The 17,495-nt window shown below is 37.5% G+C and overlaps 1 pseudogene; it reads right to left on the bottom strand.

Moving 5' to 3' along the window:
* Nucleotides 1-17,495, bottom strand: part of LOC136852348 (uncharacterized) — a 302,795-nt pseudogene that overhangs the window by 18,749 nt on the left and 266,551 nt on the right.

Raw genomic sequence — 17,495 nt, 5'->3', positions numbered from 1 at the left:
AAGATTGGAGTGCAGATAAGGCCATAATTTCATCAATATAAAGATAATTTCCTACTTTTAAGGGTAAAAAAAATGAGACAATTCTATGCCTTTAAAGAAAAAAAAAAGGTAGACAATGGCAGATCGTACAAAGAAAAAAATTCAGAATTTCGTACTTCTAAGGGTAAAAAAATTGGTAACAGTGGCAGACCAAAACAAACAAATAGGTAAAGAAATGAAAATGAATATATATTAATAAATAAATAAAGTCAGAATTTTGTAATTTTAAAGCTAAAACCAATGGTAACATTGGCAGATCACAAAAAAAGCAGGAATGGGAAGAGAACCAATAAATGCCCTAAAAATAACCCTAAGAAACATTAAAAAAAAAAAAAAAAAAAAAACAGACGAAATGAGACATTACAAGACCAAAAAGAAACGAAAAATTACAGAACAGAAGGCAAGAGAAACATTACGAGAACAGAAGCGAAAAAGATCACAAGAACAGCAGAAATCAGAAACATTACAACAGAAAAAAGAGAAACATTACAAGACAAAAAAGAGAAACATTACAAGAAAAGAATAACCCTCGAAACATGGCAACAGAAGAACATAAAAACACACACACAAAAAACAGAAGAAATGAGAACCGTCACAAGACCGAGAAACATTAAAAAAAGAGAATAATAATCTTCGAAATATTACAAGCACGTAAAAAAAAAGAGAAACATTACAAGAACAGAGGCGAAAGAAGAAGGCCATCCATTTCGGGAGGGCCACCAGTCCATAAAGGTGACGGAGTTAAGTCGCAGTGATAATACGAATGGCATCGCCAATATCGTTGTCACTAATGAATGAGTGATTTGCGCCCAGGCAACGGAATAAATTAGCAATTCAGATCATCAATGCACATTTGCTCCCGTCGCCATAATCGTTAGAATAACAGTTATTGTGAAGGCGAGTTACGGTGTAATGAAAGGGCTGGCAGCAGAGAGAGAGAGAGAGAGAGAGAGAGAGAGAGAGAGAGAGAGAGAGAGAGAGAGAGAGAGAGAGAGAGAATGGCTAGTCTTCACAGATCATCATAGGAGGAAAAATTCATGTTCATTCCTTGCAATTATTAGTGTGTGTGTGTGTGTGTGTGTGTGTGTGTGTGTGTGTGTGTGTGTGTATGAGAGAGAGAGAGAGAGAGAGAGAGAGAGAGAGAGAGAGAGAGAGAGAGAGAGAGAGAGAGAGAGAGAGAAAATGGTTAGTCTTTACAGGTATTCATAAAACATAATAGTAGGAAAAATTCATGTTCATTCCTCACAATTTTTAGTGTGTGTGTGTGCGTACGTACGAGAGAGAGAGAGAGAGAGAGAGAGAGAGAGAGAGAGAGAGAGAGAGAGAGAGAGAGAGAGAGAGAGAGAGAGAGGCTAGTCTTTATAGGTATTCACAGATCATCATAGCAGGAAAAATTCATGTTCATTCCTTGCAATTATTAGTGCGCGCGCGCGCACGTGTGTGTGTACGAGAGAGAGAGAGAGAGAGAGAGAGAGAGAGAGAGAGAGAGAGAGAGAGAGTTAAGGAATATACAGATGAAATTAGCATGGTTTCCTTTGAATAGCTGAAGTGAGAATACACCCTCCTGTCTGAGGCAGTGAAAAAAAAAACACACCCTTCAACAATTAAACATTAAAACTTCAGTATTGCCAAGAAAAAACATCTGAAAAAGCACAAGAAAAAAAAAAAACGAGAAAACGTGTAGTAGTTTTCGGTGCCAGAAAAAATATGTCACTTTTTTCCAATTAAGCTCGGAAAGTTAACACGAGTGCCAGCTTTCCCTTTTAGAAAGTCAGCCAAAGGCCCTACTCAAATTAAATAAAATGAAAAAAATATGACAAGGGCCCATCCTTTTTATAAAAAAAAAAAACACCCACACAACGGAATTAAGAGAACAAAGTTTAGTAATAACTGTCAATGAAAACATCCAGGTTTTTGTTTTTATTTTTATTTTTTTTCCATGGACAATGCAATCACTTTCTCCAACTTTCTTTCGATTTCCTTCCTCCCTTCATTAACATTCTGCTAACTCCCTTGGCTAAAATATATTCTGGTCCACCCCCGCTTTCTCCTCCTCACCCTCCTCCTCCTCCTACTGCCTCAACCCCCTCCTCCTCCTCCCCCCTTCATTGTATACTTAAGCAAGCAATTCTCGAAAGCATTCCTTGGATTTCTCTTTGGAATTTCATGAAAATGTTTTCACCGGAACAAATGATATTTTAAGAAAGTGAAATACACGAGTGGGTAAATATATAAAATAGCAAGTGGATGAATTAATCAATATTTGATACAGTTTTTCCATTATTCATGTTTTGAAAGAATGCAGACTCTTAATGTGTCATCTGAATTTAAAAATATTTTGTTCACTTACATTGCTATGATACAGAACTTCTGCCTAGCTGGTCTAAAACAATAAATTTTTATTAAAGTGCAACTTGCTTCATCAAAATGGACCTTGCATTCCCTTATCTGCTTTAGTCTGGACGAATCCAAAGGTCCACATTAGCCAACATACCACCTTCAAACAACCACTGAAAAATTTAAGTTCTCGTAATATTCCCCATTTTTTTTTATAAAATCACCTTCTGCAATGAAAGCATATGAAAGTAAAGAACGTTCCCTTATCTGCTTTACCCTGGACGAGTCCAAAGGTCCACATCAGCTATCCTATCACCTTCAAACCAGCATAACCTAAACTACCACCAACCGTATTCCACTGAACAATTTCATTTCTCGCAATATTTCTCCACCTTTTGTTTATACACCCTCCGCAATGAAAGTAAGGAATACATTTTGTAATTCAATACCTTTCCCTCCATTTTCTGCTTGCAATAAAATACGACTCGAAATGCGGAGAGTTTAAATGCATCAGAGAAAAGGAGTTCCATTCAACATCCTCTAAACGGAGGAAGAAGAAGGGAAAAACATTCAGTTCTGGGAAAAAAAAATTACTACACCCTAATTCCATGGGGGAACAGAGACAATGATGAAGAAAGACGGTTTTCATGAAAGAGGAGTTCCTTCTCTCTCTCTCTCTCTCTCGCTCTCTCTCTCTCTCTCTCTCTCTCTCTCTCTCTCCAAAGAAGCCTCGATAACACGCACCAGGTAATGTTTTGAACTGGAGTACCATTCGTTCGTTAGTGGAGAGAGAGAGAGAGAGAGAGAGAGAGAGAGAGAGAGAGAGAGAGAGAGAGAGAGAGAGAGAGCAGAATCACTTTTAAAATGTAAACATAGAGGAGGTTTCTCTCTTAAATGAATATATACAGGATGATAAATAATATGGTATGCACAAACCAAACAAAACCACGTATGTATGTATATATATATATATATATATATATATATATATATATATATATATATATATATATATATATATATATATATATATATATAATAATGCATGTACAAGAATCCCAGAAACAGGCAAGAAATAAAAAAGCTCAAATAACAATACCTTCCAGCCAAAGATAAAACACGAATGAATAAATACGTAAAAAAAACGCTAATTATCATTTAAAAGAAAAAGCCACGAATGAATGAACAAAGAAAACCAAGAATAAGCGTCACAAATGCACAATTCGAGGGCGGCTTCCGCCAGGACGAACCTGGAGACCGCATTAGTATCGGATTATAATTCCGCCCAAATGGAAAAGCAATATTTGCAAGCATTATTTGCAAGCGCCTGACAGCTCTTCAGAATCATTTCGCGTCTTATCCGGGCTCCTAATATTGTAATGGGGGGTGGGAAGGGGGTGGGGGATATATTTCCCTCTTCTGAAACGGCGCATTTCTTACTAGTTTTATTTTGCTTTGAGTTTCTACCTGAATACATTGTAGACTTTCTGTTAAAAACGAAGAGTTCTGTAAAGGAAGCAAGATGCTTCGAGTGACTGCGATTAATTTTCATAAGATTCTGTTTGGCCACTTACAAATTTTTTTTTTTTATAAAGATTGGCATAGCCAGTCTTTTTATATCTTTATCTATAAAAAATCTTATTTATAAAGACTGGCATAGACAATCTTTTCATATATTTTTTCAAGAAATTTTTTTATAAAGATTGGCATAACCAATCTTTTTTCACGAAAATAGATTTTTTTTATAAAAGACTGGCATTGCCAATCTTTTCACATCTTTTTTCACGGAAAAATATTTTTTATGAAGAGTGGCATGGCCAATCTTTTTATATCTTTTTTCACGAAACAATATTTTTTTATCAAGACTGGCATAGCCAATCTTTTTATATCTTTTTTTTTTACAAATTTTTTTTTATAAAGACTGTCATGGACAATCTTTGTAAATCTTTTTTTTGACAAAATAATTTTTTATAAAGACTGGCATAGCCAATCTTTTTTTCACAAATTATTATTTTTCTATAAAGACTGCCACGGACAATCTTTTTAAATATTTTTTCACAAAAAATCCTTATTCATAAAGACTGACGTAGCCAAGCTTTTTGTATTTTTTCAAAAAAATTCTTGTTCATAATGACTGGCACAGCCAATCTTTCTATAGACTGGCATAGCCAATCTCATTATTCTCATTTTCAAGTGAACATCTCTTCTGATGTCAGTGATTATGTGACTGACGGCCGTAATTAAATCTTTTCTCAGAAATTTTATGTCCTATAAAATTCTGCTAATATTTTATTAATAAGTTTCGGTTAATAAATATTAAAGAAAAATAATCGCGTGGAAATTCTGTTCCCGTCAAAAAGATTAGAGAAAAGACACGAAAAAAAAATTATGATTTTTTTAATTCATACTTAATGCGGATGTTAATCTGCATTTAATTTGAATTTAATTTTAACATTATGATTACATTATTAAATTTTAATATACTTTCAACCTCGACTCACCATCTTCTGTGATCATCAAAGGATTTAAAGATTTAAGCTTAAAAATGATTTACTAAACGAATATACCACCAATTATTCTCTTCGCTGAAGCATAAACAACGATTGACAGAACACTAGTGGCCAGACTTTTTTGGACAATTATACGTGAGGCCCGCCAGGGAGTGGGGACTCTCTCTCTCTCTCTCTCTCTCTCTCTCTCTCTCTCTCTCTCTCTCTCACCTCAGCAGGTGGCTCTGCTATTGACGACACCGGTCAAAATAATCCCTCGTACGCAAAAAACGGGAACAAGCACAAGAGCCTCTAAAGAATAAATGGAATCAAGCACTCGACTCTAAAGCAATTTGCTTTCGTTATTCCCATCAAAAGGCTTTCGAAAATGGGGGAGAGAGAGAGAGAGAGAGAGAGAGAGAGAGAGAGAGAGAGAGAGAGAGAGAGAGAGAGAGAGAGAGAGAGAGAGAGAGAAAATAAGCGTATGAAGGACCGACGATGAAAATGGGATATATATATAAAAAAAAACGGTTGTATGAATAATGGGGTAGAGAATTGGAAAATGTTCACAATGGTCGGGACTCATAGTCGAGTTTTTGTTAAACGCAAATTGGAGATGTCATCTCCAGCCCAGAGGTAATGACATGCAACGCGGATATCCTCTTCCGAGGAGATAAGGAGGAGGAGGAGGAGGAGGAGGAGGAGGAGGAGGAGGAACGGATTTTCGAGGACGGGTATTCCGCGAGACAAGGCGAATTATTTGAGGGAGCATTCCGCTGACTGTATTAAGTTGAAGATTTCCGAAACGCTGGAGAGAGAGAGAGAGAGAGAGAGAGAGAGAGAGAGAGAGAGAGAGAGAGAGAGAGAAAGCATTTACGTTTAAACAAACCTGAGTATACAGAATACTTCGGTTAGATTTACATATTTTCCTGGCGAAAATGAGAGAGAGAAAGAGAGAGAGAGAGAGAGAGAGAGAGAGAGAGAGAGAGAGAGAGAGAGAGAGAGAGAGAGAGAGAGAGAGAGAGAGAGAGAGCATTTACGTTTAAACAAACCTGAGTATACAGAATACTTCGGTTAGATTTACATATTTTCCTGGCGAAAATGAGAGAGAGAGAGAGAGAGAGAGAGAGAGAGAGAGAGAGAGAGAGAGAGAGAGAGAGAGAGAGAGAGAGAGAGAGAGATTCCTAGACGATTCTCTTATGACTCGACTCCCTAACTAAGCATTTATCAGTAACCAAATCTCTGAAATGCAAAGAATATATATATTACATCACTCTTAACCTGGCAGAAGGGGAGAGGGTCTACTTGGCACTGGCTAAAGAATAGATATAAAAGAATACATAAATTAGCTCTAATGTCATCCCCCCCCCCCAACAACACTGACTCGGAAAATGACGTCATAATGTCGTGAAAGACGAGCTTCCATTAGGATACCATTATTCAAATGAGGTAGAATGAATATGAAAAAAACTACATAAATAAAAAAATAAATATTCAAGTTTCTCGTTATAGATATCTAAAAGCGCATCATCGTTCACCGTATCGGGGTTCTTAATCTTCGTTCTAAAAAGAGTGAGAGATGTTAGATAAAGGATTTAGTTAATGTAATTCGCAATTTTCACACTTTTCAAGATACGTTAATGGCAGCAAGAGAAAGAGAAGAAAATAATTCGTCATTAGTGATTTAAATGGGAGTTTTATGAAGGCCATAATTTTAAGAGTGCCCTGAAACTCCTGCACATAAAATATACATACATACATATACATATACATGCATAAAATTATACGTATGTGGAGAGATAGAGAATTGCTAGATTTCTCTTTAAGGTAGTTACTGTGAATGTGTCAAATACTTGAACACGAAGAGAGAGAGAGAGAGAGAGAGAGAGAGAGAGAGAGAGAGAGAGAGAGAGAGAGAGAGAGAGAGAGAGAGAGAGAGAGAGTCTTGTTTTCAGATATGTAATAGGAGGGGCGAAGTTTACCCTGTTAGCAACTTAAGATGGAATGGGTTTTGTGCGTGTGACTTTGTGTGAGAGAGAGAGAGAGAGAGAGAGAGAGAGAGAGAGAGAGAGAGAGAGAGAGAGAGAGAGAGAGAGAAATATATATATATATATATATATATATATATATATATATATATATATATTATATTGAAAAGAGGAGTTTAAGAAAGAGGATATAACAGTAATTTAGTGGTCTCCTGAGAGAGAGAGAGAGAGAGAGAGAGAGAGAGAGAGAGAGAGCACACGTTAGTTCTCTGGGACGAAAAACTATCCACCACGAAAATGGTTTCCGGCCACAATGTTCGCGAAATAAAAGTGAAAGTCAAAAAATTAGTTTTGCTAACGTTTGCTTATGTGTATTAACTCGAAAAACTTTGGCTGGGCGAAGACCCGAGTTTGGGAGAGAGAGAGAGAGAGAGAGAGAGAGAGAGAGAGAGAGAGAGAGAGAGAGAGAGAGAGAGAGAGAGAGAGAATAGTTTAACAAAATGCATGAAAAAGTAATTTCCTGATATTGTATATATGTATATATAATATATATAATTTATATAATATATACATATATACATATATATATATAGATAAAATTCACGAAGGAAAGAGAAACACTGGCGTGCTGCAAGGCCTTTCGACTTATGGTCCTTTACAAGGAAAGAGAAACAATGGCGTGCTGCAAGGCCTTTCGACTTACAGTCCTTTTCAAGGAAAGAGAAACAATGGAGTGCTGCAAGGCCTTTCGACTTATAGTCCTTTATGAGGAAAGAGAAACAATGGAGTGCTGCAAGGCCTTTCGACTTATGGTCCTTTACAAGGAGAGAGAAACAATGGAGTGCTGCAAGACCTTTCGACTTATAGTCCTTTACTTAGTAAAGGACTATTATAAGTCGGAGGGCCTTGCAGTACTTCATAGTTTCTCTTTCCTTCGTGGATTCTGTCTTTATTTATTTATTCATCACGTTCCACATTTTCGTGATTAAGTTATACATACATATATACATACACACACACACACACACACACACACACACACACACATATATATATATATATATATATATATATATATTGTATATATATGCTCAAATTGCAAAACAGCATATTTTTAGCACAATCTAAAACATGTAAACTACATGCACACAACCTACAAATGACCGACCTATTTAATAGGATGCAAACACCAGAATTGCAAAAATAAATTCAATACTTTAGTTTGACGCGAAAACAAAACGAAACCAACAAAAACATGAATATAACAATGCAACAAAAAACATGAATAAAACAATGCAACAAAAACACGAACATAAAAATGACAACATAACATGGAGCGCTTATCCCAAATAAAACCAAGCTCGATATTTGTGTTGAATATCAGGTATTCAGTCCACGGTATCGATTCCGACAATTACGGAAATGTATAATGATCATAACAGTAAACATATTGGTATTGTTTACTGCACCATACAAACGTTATACACTATTGCCGTGTAAATAAGAGTTTTTATGGGCGTTTTAAACTTCATAGAACACTGCCAGATTGCAGTCAAAATGAGGTTTGTATTCGTATTGTACGTGTATCTCTCTCTCTCTCTCTATATATATATCCTATTCAATTTCAAAATAATTAGAATGCTTTCTCTCCTTGTATGAAGAATCCCACGGTTATCAAATCACGTAAAATACATATTGTAATTGCAATAAAAATATTTAGCAAATGCTACATATATATTTAGCAACTGCTACAAAAATATTTAGCAACTGCTACAGATGTATTTAGCAATTACAATAAATATACTTAGCCAAAAATATTTAGCAATTTCAACAAATACATTCAGCAACTGCTTTAGATGTGTTTAGCAATTGCTACAAAAAATATTTAGCAACTGCTATAAAAATTATTTAGTAATCAGCAACAAAAAATATTCACCAGCTGCTACAAAATATTTAGGAACTGGTACAAATATATTTAACAACTGCTGCAAAAATATTTAGGAACTGCTACAAATATATTTACCAATTGCTACGAAAATATTTAGCAATTGCTACAAAAATTATTTAGTAATTTGCTACAAACATATTTAGCAATATTTAGCAAAAGCTACAAATACATTTAGCGAAGTCTGCAAAAATTAAATAATTAGCAATGCTAAGACCTCCAATACCGAAAATGTTTTCCCCGAAACTGAGACTTTCAGTGCAAAAAAAAAAAAAAAAAATCATTCAGGTGAAACAAGCTGCTGCGCCAGAAAGGCAAACAAATGACGAATGAAAGCGCACCTCATAAACTGCAAAAAGAAAAGAAAAAAAATTTAATGTGCGGCCGTTTGTTGACTTCCACAAGTTAAGCCCGGAAAATTCAGTGAATAATGAAGCTTATCTTATTAACAACTCAAGACAGAGTGGGTTTTGTGTTGAGAGAGAGAGAGAGAGAGAGAGAGAGAGAGATTGTATTCAGATATGTTGTGGGCGTTTGAAACTTAATAACAACTTAAGATACAGTGGGTTTTGAGTGTGTGCTGGACAGTGAGAGAGAGAGAGAGAGAGAGAGAGAGAGAGAGACTATATTTAGATAAGTTGTAGGCGTTTGAAATTTAATAACAACTTGAGATTGATTGGGTTCTGAGTGTGTGCTGGACAGAGAGAGAGAGAGAGAGAGAGAGAGAGAGAGAGAGAGAGAGAGAGAGAGAGAGAGAGAGAGAGAGAGAGAATCTAGCTTTCGGATACTAAACAGTAGGAAATCTAAGACATAGGCACCAATTAGCAACAGACCTTTTAAATAAATATATCCACTTTTATAGTTTCAATAAAACTATCAATACTGACAAACAATATATCAGAAAAAGGCTAAACCAAGGAAACAAAAGAACGCACAAACACACGCACACACAAACATTCACACACAAACACGCACACAAAGGAAGCAACTCTGCCTTGGTAATTTCTTCCACATATCACGAAGAATAAGGTTAAGCCCCAAAAATTGGATAAAATGATCTATATCAGGGTTTATGGTCTATTCGGAACTCGTAAAGCCGGGTCTAACAAACTTCGCCCCCTTCCCACCCCCTCCGAGAGAGAGAGAGAGAGAGAGAGAGAGAGAGAGAGAGAGAGAGAGAGAGAGAGAGAGAGAGAGAGAGAGAGAGAGAGAGAGAGAGAGAATGTATAAATAGTGAAATGAAGAGTTTAAGAAAGTGAGTGAAACAATAATCTCCTGAAAGAGAGAGAGAGAGAGAGAGAGAGAGAGAGAGAGAGAGAGAGAGAGAGAGAGAGAGAGAGAGAGAGAGAGAGAGGAGGCATTTATGTTTAAACAAACCAGAGGCGTATGCGGAAAAGTTCGGCTGGATTTACATATTTTACGCCGTTTACCTCTGGCTTGAAGTTTGCGAATATAGATGAGCAGGTCCGTGTGCACTGCGGGGAAGGAGAGAGAGAGAGAGAGAGAGAGAAGGAGGAGGAAGGGAGAGAAGGAGAGGGAAGTGAGAGAGGAAAAAAAAGTACGGGGATGGGGTGGGTGGGAAGACTGCAGAGATGAGATAGGAAAAAAGATGAGAAAGATGACTGCGAGAGGGATGGAGGGTAATGGAAGGCAAAGAATGAGAGAGAGAGAGAGAGAGAGAGAGAGAGAGAGAGAGAGAGAGAGAGAGAGAGAGAGAGAGAGAGAGAGATCACAGTAACAACAATAATAATAAAAATATTCCAACAGAGGCAGGATTTTTATGGAATTCACCAGGAACAAAATCAAATGAAGTGAGAGAGAGAGAGAGAGAGAGAGAGAGAGAGAGAGAGAATAAAAAGATAAGGCGAAAAACTAAAGCAGAAAAGAGACAATGCACCTCCACATCCAAAGGAGAAAGTCTGAATGGCGAGCTGCTTTGACTGACGAAGAACAGAAAAATAAGAAACAGCACAATGAGCCATGAGAAGAAGAAGAAGAAGAAGGAGAGAGAGAGAGAGAGAGAGAGAGAGAGAGAGAGAGAGAGAGAGAGAGAGAGAGAGAGAGAGAGTTTACGCGTCGAGTCTCTCTCGTTATTTTAATGATGATTATGATATAATCCACTCTGACAGTGCTGTAATCACGCACGTTTGTTATTTTTGCTCTCTCTCTCTCTCTCTCTCTCTCTCTCTCTCTCTCTCTCTCTCTCTCTCTCTCAGCCGCTACCCACACTGCTCAGGTTGCTAAAAAGATATAAAATTCGTTCTTAAGCCAAGGAAGGTTTAGAGGATTTACTTGCAAAGAAATGCACCCAAACTGTTCTTATTTATACAAGAATTCCTTGACTATGAATCGAGAATATTATTATTTTCCTCTGGTCAAGTTCATAAAAGAGTATAATCAAAATTTATTTGTTTAATGAAGGAATATGTTTCAACTGACCCAGCTATCACCTGCTAAGAATAACTAAGAATGTCTCTTCTAAGATAACATATTCTACCCAACACACACACACAATAATAAATAAATAATAAATAATCGCCGTCTGGGAGTTAGACAGCGTCTCTCAGTGGCACTGGACGAATGAAAGGAAGGGAAAGTGGCTCTCTTTGGCACTGGCCGAATGAATGAGGGAGAAAGTGGGTTGGCCCTGTACAGGGCGCGGTCAATACGCGTTCAAAACAGGTTACAAAGTTTCGTCAGAGGTAAACAAGAGGCGAAACAAAGACATCCACTGAGGAAGTGGCTTTTCAAAGAGAGCGAGTATTTCGTGCGTTTATGAATGCAAGAGATGTTCTGTTTACCTTCGTATACACGTCAGTGTTTGCCCATAAGTACGAAGGCTGTTAGATGTCCCTGACGTATGGCGGTTACTTTATCTCTCTATATCTCTAAGTAAAGGGCTGGGGAGAGATTTTATCGCTGTGTCGTGTCACTCAACACATTCTCATCCACTTCTGCTCCCTGCCTCTACGATGAAAGCAGTGGAACAATGGCGGAACAGTAGTGGAATAGTGGAACAGTGGCGTCTGTTTAGACAATCGATCCCCAAGGCATTGTTCCGCATCAAGTCATTCATTTGCGAGGGCTGTTAGCTGCATTAAACAGCATTGGAACACCAGTGGAACAGTAGCGTCTGTTAAGGCAATCGATCCCCAAGGCAACGTTCCACATAAAGTCATTCATTCGCGAGGTCTGTTAGCTGCTAATTATTAAACAGCATGGGAACAATAGTGGAACAGCAGTGGAACAGTAGTGGAACACCAATGGAACAGTAGTGGAACAGTAGCGTCTATTTAGACAATCGATCCGCAAGGGAACGTTCCACATAAAGTCATTCATTTGCGAGGTCTGTTAGCTAGCTGCATTAAACAGCACAGGAACAGTAGTGGAACACCAGTGGAACAGAAATGGAACACCAGTGGAACAGCAATGGAAAAGCAACGCCTGTTTAGACAATCGATCCTCCCAGCTGTGTTCCGCAGAAAGTCGTTCATTTGCGAGGTCTCTTCAGCAGAACTAAGACGGTGATGAAACGAATTTTAAAATATGTAAAGGAAAAGAAAATGAATTTCTGCTTTTTAAGTCTCGTCAAAAGAGGGCCGGGTGGCACCTAATTACATCCGCACGGACGTTATATATTTTTTTTCTTTTAACGGCAAGTATCGTATCGGTAATAAACGCCGCGCATGCGTGGTGGTTTTATCTTCAGCCTTAATTTAGAGTAAATATTATCACTCGGATCGTAACTCTAATAATTTAGTTTGTTTATCAATGTTCATTCCCTTAATACAGTCTGTCATATTTTTGGACAGATTTTCTATACAACGACACAAGCACACACAAACACACATATATACACATATACATATACATATACATTATATATATACATACAGTGTATGCATGTATGTACGCAGCATTCTACAAACCTAAGATAAACATATTATTTTACCAGCTTCAAAGAAAAAAAAAAACCTTACAAATATACTCAAATAAATGCATACACGTATGTCAGTGTGTGTGTGTGTGTGTGTGTGTGTGTGTGTGTGTGTGTGTGTGTGTGTGTGTGTGTGTGTGTGTGTGTGACCTCAAAGCGAAAAACAACCCAATTTAAAGGCCCGAAGCACAGAATGCCAGGTTTATTGCCTTTTAATAAAAAAAAAATACGAGAAACTGCAGTACCTCAGACATTATAAATCCACTACATTAGGAGAGATGTCACTGAATTAGAGTTAACTCGTGGAACAGAAACATTACAGAGCCACTTAGCTTTTTTACGCGAGTCTGAATGCCTCGATGAACGCGATCTATGATGTGAATTCAGGCGCGTTCATAATACGGCTGGCTGCGTTCATAATCAAGAGTAAAATTCCTGATTGGCAACGCTGGGAAAGGCCGGGGGGGGGGCTAATTTTTTAGTACCCCTCTTCCCCTTCTATGCAAATTTACTTTATAATAAATGGGGATGAATAAAATGAGTAAAAAATGCACCGAAGTTTCTTCTGCGCAATCGAGTTTTCTGTACAATGTATAATGCTGTATAAAACTATCAACTGCGGTAGCGCTTCAGTTGCTCCCCAGATGCGGTAGAGTGAGGGTGCGTCGCACGCCTCCGGAAAGCGTTGCCAGACGCACGATCACGGCTAACTTTAACCTTAAATAAAATCAAAACTGCATAGGCTAGGGGGTTGCAATTTGGTACGTTTGATGATTGGAGGGTGGATGATCAACATACCAATTTGCAGCCCTCTAGCCTTAGTAAATATATATATATATATATATATATATATATATATCTATAATATATATATATATATATATATATATATATATATATATATATATATATATATATATATATATATATATATATATATATATTACGCACACAGTATATAACTATCTTCGAGAACCTAAGAATAATTAACTAGAGGCTTTTATGATGTCATTACAGATTTACTTATCTATTATTAATCTTCCATATATGTTCGTTTTGAGAATGTGATGACGTCAGTTTGTGACGTCATAATATTTCAGTTATTCCCTTTAACAAACAACGAATCTGTCATCTTTAATAACTGCAAAGTCCCATAATTATAAACCATTTTCTACAACTAATTGTCTCCAATTCTTCCCACACAACCATACCACAACAAAACACTCTGACAAAACGGTTACAAAACAAAAAAATTAATTTACCTGATACTATCTCTCTACCCTCTCGAATAGTGACATTACGATAATGTGATAATTAGGGAATATAATTTTAACTCTCGTTCGCTCGCACGATTATCCTTTTGTTACTTCATAATTAGGAGATAATTGGGTACCCAATTTTCTAGCCTAATGCTCTGCGCACGGCAGAGTATATTTTTTCCTAGGAAAGGTCACAATGCATTTTGCAGCATATGGTTCGCTCCCATCAAAGGCTGTCTTTTATCCTTCATTCTTTAAATAAATTCAATTTGAAGAGTTTTTTTTTAAGTTTAACTACTACGAGTAATGAGTCATTATAACCTCGAATGAAAGGTTATGTAAACCAAAAGACTTATAGCTTGTTCAGCTCACAAACTGAGGTACCATTGTTTGACTGTAACTGAACTAGAAGGGACGATTGGGCGCTTACGAAAAATTCAATACGCCTCTCCTGACCTAATTCGTGAACTAGAGAGAGAGAGAGAGAGAGAGAGAGAGAGAGAGAGAGAGAGAGAGAGAGAGAGAGAGAGAGAGAGAAGCGCTATACTCGAGCGTTCATTGCTATGTCAAAATGTATGCCATCCAGATAGTATGTTTATATTCATCTTTTTTTTTAGAGAAACAAAATTACATCTTTTCCCCCCTACCGGGATCGATCTTGGGTATCTCGATACCCAGACGATGCATCTTTATAAGCATACGACTGAACAGACATAAAAAAAATATTACAAGAACATAATCGTTAACTAAAAATTATAATACCGCACAATTATATCATCACAAACAACGCCCAAGAGAAACCCATTCAAGAAGCGCGAATTAACACACATAGCGAAGGACCAAGAACACCTGGAATAAGATATGACAGACAAAAAGGTCCTTTGCAACTCCCCGCCTTCAAGAGCTACTGAAGGACGCGGCGCCCTTGGCGTCTCTTTCCCACACACACAGGTGCTTACACAGGTGTTTAAACAGGTGCTTATTCAATCTTACAAGAGTGAATAAGCAGGTATTATCCAGAGGGAAGAAGCAGAGGAGGGCCTTCGATCTCTCGCGTGAGACTTGGAGCAGGTGGCCGTGTCTTCCTCTCCCGGTGCGTTATCTCCCTGGGCCATTTCTGGGGGTTACGGGGACCACCAGAGACCACACCAGGCCACACCAGCAAGGACACAAGGACACCAGTCGCATGTCACACGACATTCTTGCTCGAAGACGGGGCTCAGGTATGTGGACACAGTTGGGGGTCCAGAATGCAAAGTTTTCTATTTTTTTTTTTTTTGAGAATGTAAATAGATATACGTTCAGAGCTGCAGATATTGCTGTGCATGTGCTGAACGTTTCGTAAAACTGACATCTTGAGAGAGAGAGAGAGAGAGAGAGAGAGAGAGAGAGAGAGAGAGAGAGAGAGAGAGAGAGAGAGAGAGAGAGAGAGAGAGAGAGAGAGAAAGAGAGAGAGAGAGAGAGAGAGAGAGAGAGAGAGAGAGAGAGACGACATCACGGTCATACGAATAATTCAGCGCCGGTACATCGAACAATAAAAGGTAGCTTAGCAAATAAGGACGCGATGGTCATTGAATTTATAGGTAACCGATAAGATCGTCCCTTCCACCTCGTCACTCTCACGGATCGAACCATTGGCTGGCCTTGTTACGATCCCGACGGGGCAGAGAGTGTGCCTTCAGGCACGATTTGCGATAAAACGGTGTATTTCTGGTGCTTCTCTAAATTAAACAGATGGAATTGGTGACAGACGAGATTAACGGAACTGACAGGTAGAAATTGAAAAAAGCAAGAGAAATGATTTTCAATTGTGTCAACGTAAAAATGTCATATTGTCGATATCAGAGAAAAGTTCAGAGGGAAATGGATAATATTCAGTGATTGCAATAGAAAGAGAAAGAAAGAGTTATATAGTCGACCACAAAAGCAAAGAATTAACTTGACGAAAGTTGAAAGATGTTCTTTTATGATTGTGGGGGAAGGATTTTTTAAAAAACATAAAGAACACATAAAGGATTTTTGTATAATTACAGGAAATTATACAAGGGATATTATCAGGGAGCGAGTTAGAAAAAGTGATCGTAATCTTAAATAAAGACAAAAGGTAACAAGTGTATATATATATATATATATATATATATATATATATATATATATATATATATATATATACTGTATATATATACTCTCAGTATAGGCAAGGAAACCGCTATAGGCTCTACCAGAAATGGTGGTATCCTAACTTCACCTTGAATAGCAAATTCTAGGATACTGCCAATTAATTCCACAACCTGGAGGTGTTTCCTAAACCGTGGATCTAGTTCTGGTATGTGGGAGATTGTTTGGGAGGCTTTTCCGTTTTAATAAATATTTCCCCATTATTTCACTTCCTTGAGAGAGAGAGAGAGAGAGAGAGAGAAATATTTGCTTCGTCTGTTTCCGAAACATGGCACATTGCAAAAACATTTTGCTTATTTCCTTTTGTGTGTGAGAGAGAGAGAGAGAGAGAGAGAGAGAGAGAGAGAGAGAGAGAGAGAGAGAGAGAGAGAGAGAGAGAGAGAGAATTGAGCAGAGAAAATGGTATAATAATTTATTTCGTCTATTTCTGTAACACTGCGCAATGCAAAAGCATTTTGCTTTCTCCGAGTTAGCGTATTTTGCCATTATCTTATTTCATTTGAGAGAGAGAGAGAGAGAGAGAGAGAGAGAGAGAGAGAGAGAGAGAGAGAGAGAGAGAGAGAGAAATGGTACGATCCTTCACTTCGATTATTTCTGCAACATCGCGCATTGCAAAAGCACTTTGCTATTGCGACAGCTTATTGCATCCAGTATTGATAATGGCTCTTTGTCTTATCAGTCATAAAAATGGGGGCAGAAGTCATCAAAATCATTACCTTTAATTCCTGTTAGGTTCTATTTTCGTGTTATCCCTATTGACGAGTTGCTCCGCTAACAAGAATACCCAATTGCTCTTCACACTGCACAAGAAGAGCTTATTATTATTTATATCTTTCCTCGCTGACGCTGTCTTGAATGTCGACATTAATCTAATGGTCCAGTCGGCGACGCACTACAGCAAAATATGTCATACACATGTCGGAAACATATAGCCAACAAATCGTAAACATGTTGAATACATGTCAACAACTTAACAGTAATCACAAACATGTTGAATACATGTCAACAACTTAATAGTAATCACAAACATGTTGAATACATGCCAACAACTTTAATTGTAATCACAAACATGTTGAATACATGTCAACAACTTAACAGTAATCACAAACATGTTGAACACATATCAGCAACTTAATAGTAATCACAAACATGTTGAATACATGTCAACAACTTTAATTGTAATCACACACATGTTGAATACATGTCAAAAACTTCATCATAATCACAAACACACTGAATACAAGTCATCAACTTATTGGTAATTCTAACGCGGTGCTTCATACGATTATCCAGCATTTGCCGGAGATTCGTTCTCCACATATC

The sequence above is a fragment of the Macrobrachium rosenbergii genome, chromosome 25, assembly GCF_040412425.1.
Source record: "Macrobrachium rosenbergii isolate ZJJX-2024 chromosome 25, ASM4041242v1, whole genome shotgun sequence".
NCBI lineage: Eukaryota > Metazoa > Arthropoda > Malacostraca > Decapoda > Palaemonidae > Macrobrachium > Macrobrachium rosenbergii.
Note: the sequence above shows the minus strand (reverse complement) of the source record. Positions and strands in the feature narration are given on the sequence as shown.